Here is a 6,259-nt window from a genome sequence, read left to right as displayed (position 1 = left end):
CGCTGCAGGAAACGCTACAGCAAGGAACGGGTGAACAGCGTCTGGCGCCGTACCACTTGGCCGCCAGCGGGCACGCCATACAAGGGACTTTCTTTCCCCAAGTCCCCTGCGGGGGGCGGGGGGGGGGGTGTTGGGTGAGGTGAAGTGGGGTGGGGTGACTCCTTCTCCCCGAGTCACCTGGACTCCGTCCCGTCCCCGCAGCCCCCGCAGCCCCCCGGCCCCCTCCCTACTCGGGACTCCCGCGCCTGGGGTTCCCCGGACGCCCCTGCAGCAGCAGGAAGGGACCCGATCCTAAGAGCGAGCCCTTGGAGACCGCGCGTCCCAGGCCCGGCGCTGCTGCCAGAGCTTCACGCCCGTGCCCCACGCCAGGGAAGCGGCCGCGCCACAACCCCTGTGCCTGGCCCGCCTTCCCGCTCTACGCGGTCCTGGCCCGCGCACCTGCGCCCGCCGTCCCGCCGGTCCCCACCGCCTCCCTCCCTCCCCACTCCACTCGGGAGGAAATGGGGCACTGGGCCAGGAGGCCGCCGGCACTCCAGGAGCAAGCAGCCTTGCAAGGGACTGGGCGTGCCAGTGGGCACTGGCAGAGGGCCGAGTGAGGCGCGCAGACGGCGAGTGTACGTCTGACCCACCATGCCATCCACCTGGGGCGCTGGGGGTTTGCTCTCCTCTTGCAATGCCTGCCCCACCCCCCAGCCCCGGTCGCCCCAGGAGGCAGCCTGGTGGGGGGGGGGGAATCGGGGCGCCTTCCAGACCCAGAGGGCCTGCTCACGAGTTCCAATAAGGCTTGGCAGGCTCTGAGTACTCAGGTCTGGGTGGGCCTCGGCCCCGTTGCAGCACAGGGGGGGGTGCAAAGACAGGGATCCGGGGTCCTGTTGTGGGCAAACCATGGAGGGCTGCAAGGCCTGCGGAAGAGCGTAGACTACTATTAGGAAATGGTGGGGGCCTTGGTCAATAAAGAGCTGTCCCTGGGGAGATTGCAAAGGCGTGATTATAACAATCATATCGTGAATGAAGCCGGCTAATGGAGTGTCGGTCCAACTGATGTACTCCTCCCTGGGTAGGGCCAGAGCTGGGAGCATAGGGAGAGGAGGTATTGTGTCTGATGTCAGATGACAGCTGGCGACCAGGAGACGAGGGGAGGGCTCTGGTCAAACCCAGGCTGCTAGGTCCAGCTGGTGAGGGTCACAGACTGGGTCTCTGTGAGTTACGGGGTGGAGAAGAGGTAGCCACACACGGAGTGGTGAGGAGATGTGGTCCTGATGTGAGCACGCGCAAAGACCCCCAGAAGAGTTGCAGCTGGCTGGGTTTTAGAGTATAGGCAAAGCCTGCTCTGTCTCTCGAAATCGGAGGCGGAGGTGTGTGGCTGCCGAGACAAGTGCATGGCAGCAGCAAGGGGACAGCCTGGGCAGGGCGGGGGCTTGCTGTTCATCTTTCAGAGCAGGGAAACACATGGCATTCGGGCTCGGGGCGCTCAGAGGCTGCCTCATGGAATTGTGAGTTTTGGCAAGATCGGATTCCCGAGCACCTCTCCAAGCCTTCTTCTGCAGTGCTGGCCCCTGTCCCAGAGGCCCGGTCCTCCTCCACGCCACCCCTCCCCGTAGGGATCCGAGCTGTTTCCTTATGAGGTCAAGGAATTCTAGGTTTGCCTTCTCCCCAGGGAACACCCCTTCCCCCGGCACCTGCCTCGGCACTCTGCCTTTTATGTCCCACCCATTGCCCCGCTACGGGGTCCCACCACGGATGGCACCAGGAGGCTGAACCGTGACGGTCCCCTGCGCCCACCCCGCGGGCACCTGTAGCCCCAATCCAGCCCCACTGCCGTGCAGGTCTATTCTGGACACCAGAAACCAGGAAAGCCCTTGACCATTGGAGCTGAGAGGCCCTCTGCACCACCCCCATCACACAGAGGAGGAATTGGAGGCCTAGACAGGGAGGCGACTATGCTCAGGGATCGCCAGTGCAGCAATTCCATCATGGACATCCCCACGGCTAGTATTTAGTTCTCGGGACAGTGACCTGGACGGTCTGGGGGTTCTGAGTCATCACGGGGGCTGTTGGGGGAAATCTTGGGCCTCCAGCAGAGTCTTTCTGGGAAGGGTGTGCAGAGGTAAAGAAGAGGAGGAATTTCTCTGGAACTTCAGCCAGACGATTGTTGACTGAGCTCTTTAACGTTTTAAGATCAGAATCTTCTTGATACTTTAGTTTGATATAAAACTTAACTTTTCAAAGATGTTAAGGATACTTTGGATTTACCTAGTGGTATTCAAATACTTTGAAACATTGCTCAGATAGGAACAAAAGTCGTAAGGGCAGGACTACTGTGAAAATAAGTACGCGGAAGATTGTCACAACCGATATCAAACCTTCGCCAGAGAACAGCGGGCGCCGTACAAACGTTCGCTTCCCCCCAGCCTGTCTGGGTCGTGTACAGAGGAGGAGGGAGGCAGTAGTGTAAAAAGAGGATTCAAATGGAGGTGGGGGTCCCAAGATCCGGCCACGTGGCCATAGCCTCCATGGTGAGCTCCACCATTACAATGTCTGTTTCCATCCCCGAAGGACAGTCTTGGCCATAAGCGCCGGCACAGCCACCTCACAGGTCTGAATTCATGGTGGCCATCCACGCTCATCTATCAAGTGACAAAAATCCACTGGTCCCTCCAGCAGTGTGTGTGTGTGGGGGGGTTCCCACGAGAGGGAGCAGCGGGAGACCCTGGCACCGCTGGAAGATCCCACTCTGGGTCAGGGTGGAAGGTCATTGCCAGTGGAGCCGGCAAAGGCAGCAATGAATGCAGGGAGGCCAGGAGGACGATCAGCGCCTTGCTGTTAGTGTTAAACTGCAGATGGACGGCCAAATTCATTTAGCGGGTATGACCGACTTCTTTCCCTGTCCCTCCTTTTCTTCTTTTCTTTTTCTCTCTTTTTAAATGTTTACTTATTTATTTATTTTGAGAGAGAGAGAGAGAGGGAGGGGGAGGGGCAGGGGGAGGGAGAGGGAGAGAGAGAGAGAGAGAGAGAGAGAGAGAGAGAGAGAGAGTCCCAAGCAGGCTCCACGCTGTCAGCACAGAGCCCAATGTGGGGCTTGAACTCATGAACAGTGAGGTCATGAACTGAGTCAAAATCAAGAGCCAGGTGCCTAACCGACTGAGCCACCCAGGCGCCCCTCTCTTTTTCTTTTAATGAGGTAGAATAGAATAAAAAAATACCAGAGTGCTTTGCAGGTAGTAAGGAGAAGTCTCATTTTGTGAAATGTTTCTTTCAGTTACTTGGGTCAATCTGTGTGCGTGTGCACGGGTAAGCACATAATACTGGCTCAGGATGTAAAATGTAGTTCTTATTGGGCTTTGTGGGCAACATGTTAAAACGACACTGCTTTATGTGGCCTTCCCCAAGGAAATGACATTTGAGCCGAATCTGAAGCTGCCAGGCTGTCGGCATGTAGAAGAGGAACAGGAGCCCCGATACTTGGCTCTTCGACTGCACCGCCCTGGGGCCTCGCAGACTTCGGGACCGCACCTAATCGTGCTCCTGAGAATCAGTGTCTTTCTGCCGCTGGCTCCCAGGCCAGGCCTGGCAGCCAGCAGGGGCCAAATCGGTGGCAGCGGGATGCTCGCTCGGCACGGGGCTCGGGGCTCTGACCCACTGTGGCCTTGCGGGTGGTAGGAGCTCAGCGAACACCTGCAGCGGACTGTTGTCCGTCCCCCCCCCCCCCACCCTAGGGGGCAGAATCCAACTTGCCCGGCCAGCCCAGGCTTGGGGCAAATGCAGGGGGCCGTGACTGTGGGCGGCTCCCTGGAGGGAGGGGCCTTTCCCGCTGAGCTGAGATGTGGGCCCTGTAGACCCCGCGGGATCTTGAGGCAGGCACCCCCACCCCCAGGCGGACCTCGCCGGGCGGTGAGCTCATCGGGGATGGGGGGGTGGCGGAGTCGCCGGGCGGCCCCGGCGCTCGAGCTCGCGGCGCGCCCCCGCCCCCCGGCTCCTGGGCGATTTTACCAATTAAGGCTTTCTCGCCGGGCCGGGCGCGGGGCGGGCGCGGGGCGGGGGTGCGGCCAACAAGAAGGCGGGCAGCGGCGGCCCATTCGCGTGGAGGCGCGCGGCGCGCAGCGGACGCCAGCGGAACCCCGAGGCTCCCGGCGCGGGCGCGAAGGCGACCCCGGCGCCACCCCCGCCGTCGCGGGCCGCCCGCGGCGACAGCAGGTGAGGCCTCCGCGCGAGACGGTCACCGCGCAGCTCGCGGACCGGGAACGGGGGTGGCGAAGGAGGGCGGAGAGGCGCCAAGAACGCGGGCGCCGGCCCGCACAGCGCCGGAGCCAGGCGCAGCTGGGAGTGAACCTGGGAATGCGGTGCCCAGGAGCTGCCCTCCCTAGTTTACCCGGGAATGCGTGCTGGTGCCCAGGAGTGTGGGCGCCCTGGGCCATAGAGGTCCCTCAGAGAGATGGTGTCTGAGTGTTTGGCAGGACACGGGCTAAGCGGGTGCCCATGAGCTGACCACTGCATTGCTGGGAAAGAAAGGCTCCCGAGAGCAGGAGATTGTATGGGCTGAGACCGAGTGGTCACCTAGAAGGACGCTTCGCAGCCAGTATGACCCCCGGGGAGGGTAATAGTGGGGTCGTCGCCGGCACCAGTCCTCAGGGCACCAGCTGCCTCCACGGGGGAGCTGGTTCCGGGGCAGCTACGCTCCGTGGGGGCTGGGGCAGGGGTGTGGCCAGGCACAGGCAGCAGGGGCTCCTCCTACGGGCCGGATTCCCCGCTGGGCCCTATCCCAGGTTGGCTCTGAGCTGGATGTTCAGCGCCAGTCAGGATGTGAGCAGCAGCATCCCCAGATTCCTGTGCCAGCTGGGTCCAGGAAAAGTAGGTGAAGTCCCCTGGCAGGTCCACCTGCACGTGCTCCAGGCCAGCGGTCAAGGTGGGAGCTCAGGAAGTGAGTGTCCACACCTGCCGCACCTGGACTTGCCTTTCCAGCCCAGGTCTCTTCTCACCGGGCCACCCTGCAGCTTTGCGCCCCAGCCGAAGCGCCCATGTGGGAGGGCCTGGCCTGGGGTCTGAGGGCTGGGGGTGGGGTGGGGGCGGGGTGTGTCTAACGTCCAAGAATCTACTCCAAATAAGGGAAAATATGAAAGAGCTGGATTTTGGCTTCCGAGGGCTGCCCGATCTGGGGGCTTGGAGATGGGGCGCCATCTGGTGGCGATACTGTGTTTCCTGAGGACAAGAACCCTCTACACCCACCTCCCTGGTCTCCCCCAAACCGGGAAAGCTTAGGGCTGGAAGCCTGGATACCCAGCTTCTGTTCCCCTTTCTGCTGGGGCTGACTACCGCTCAGTTGTGCTGACTTAGTTTGCCTGGTCTCTGAAGATTACAGAATGAACACAGATGACCCAGTGGGATGGCACTTAGTGGAGAGAAAATCCAGTGATTTCCCGTCATTCTGTCCTTAGGAACTTGCTTTTCCAGTGGGGCATGGGGACAGACCAGGTCACATCTCACATCGTCCTGACGGGGCCTGGTAGGGAGGGGTCCATATGGGTTCCCTCTTTACAGCTGTCACTGCCACTCCCAGCCCAGGTCCCAGACACCATTTCGTGGAGTTTTGTGCAAGCGTGTTTGAAAGCGGTCGGGAGAGGGAGGAGCGCAATAGGGTGACAGGCAGCCCCGCAGGGAGCGTGCCAGAGGGCGGGGGACATGCTGCCTGGGACTGCAGCCCCACCGCGGGTAACACAGACCCCCGGGGCTACTTCAGTCAACCATATTTGGGCACGACCTGCTGGCTGACCCAGGGCCTCCTCCTGCACTGGTCTTTAGGAGGTAACTTAAACCCTGCTAGTGTGCAGTTCAGTCTCACAACCACGCAGGAGGAAGAGGCATGGCTTTCTTAAGAGAAGACATAAGGAAGGGAACAGGTTGCAGAGGGGAGGCGCACAGGCCTGGGAGGAGTCCTGGTAGGCTGGCTACTCTAGACTGAAGAGGGTGGCAGCGAGGGTCCCCAGAAGACCTCTGGTCTCTGTTCCTTTGGTGGTCTCTGTCTCTCCACGGCAGCCTTCCCACTGTCTCCAGACCAATCGACCAGAAAAGTGATCTTGACTGAATAACTGCCCATTGCCCTTGCAGCCCTCCATGCTTCGCCCACATCAGGACCCTGGATCCCTGTCTTTGCCCCCACCCCCCCCCCCCCCCCCCCCCCCCTGTGCTGCTACGGGGCTGAGGCCCACCCAGATCCAAGTACTCAGAGCCTGCCAAGCCTTATTGGAACTCGTGAGCAGGCCCT

The sequence above is a fragment of the Panthera uncia genome, chromosome X (assembly GCF_023721935.1).
Source record: "Panthera uncia isolate 11264 chromosome X, Puncia_PCG_1.0, whole genome shotgun sequence".
Taxonomy (NCBI): domain Eukaryota; kingdom Metazoa; phylum Chordata; class Mammalia; order Carnivora; family Felidae; genus Panthera; species Panthera uncia.
This window is presented reverse-complemented; position numbering follows the sequence as displayed.